This window comes from Opisthorchis viverrini, assembly GCF_000715545.1.
Source record: "Opisthorchis viverrini unplaced genomic scaffold opera_v5_248, whole genome shotgun sequence".
Taxonomy (NCBI): Eukaryota; Metazoa; Platyhelminthes; class Trematoda; order Opisthorchiida; family Opisthorchiidae; genus Opisthorchis; species Opisthorchis viverrini.
Genome location: NW_008751903.1, coordinates 299497 through 300429, shown reverse-complemented (window position 1 = coordinate 300429; position 933 = coordinate 299497).

The following is a 933-nucleotide window of genomic DNA, read 5'->3' as shown; positions in this document are numbered from 1 at the left end:
CACAGTTTTGTTCACCGGTGGGAGTTGATATAATTGGTGTGTAAATACAGCACTGTCAGTGGACTGTTAAGTGGGGGTAGGGTTGTGGAGGGACCTATGCATTGAAGACAATAGCTTTGATACACAGCGCCACTGATGGTACGACTGGGCTATATCTGACAGTGTCTCTAATTATTGATGTGGCCCATCTCAGAGTCTCCATCCAGGAAGGCTGACTGGTCGGAGACCGCTTGGCGGTAGTTTTATCATCCCGTTTTCGATTTGCGCCGCTTTATGGCCCAGACCGAGGTAAACGAAAAAAGCATCTAACTGACCAATCAAATGCTACGATGAAGAAGGGAACGGGCAACCAGCCGACTCACTTCGAGAAAAGCAAGCCAATCAGAACACGGGAGGAAAACCGCTAAGACATAAAGTGTTGTGGTAACCAATCTAATCGGAGAAGAAAGGCGTTTCACACAGCACTGCTTGGACGAATCATTCAGAAATGTGATGAAATCTACCAAAACAAAGCAGTTCAACGAACCAATTGAGAAAAAGGCATCCGGAAAATAGCGCAGCACAAATTGTAAACGGGCCGATTAAATCATCCTAAATCCGTTTTTCAACCAGTCAGTCACACCAATAACTTCCTTAATACCGGTGGTGAAATGCCTAGAAAAAAATTTCCGGTCCTGGAAGATATAAACTGCCGTCTAACCTTTAACCGATGTCCACTTTGACTCAACAAAATCGAATATTTCAATAAAGACTGGGTGGGATACAATCAACCCAAATAGTCAGCCATGAAGTCAACTTTGAAGAATTCTCATCGCAATCATCATCATCATCAACGACAGCATGACATCAGTGCTCAACACCAATGCTTCACTGCCGTACAGCCATGACTTATTTGAAAGCCTTATTGTAAAGAAAAGAATAAAGGTGGACGGG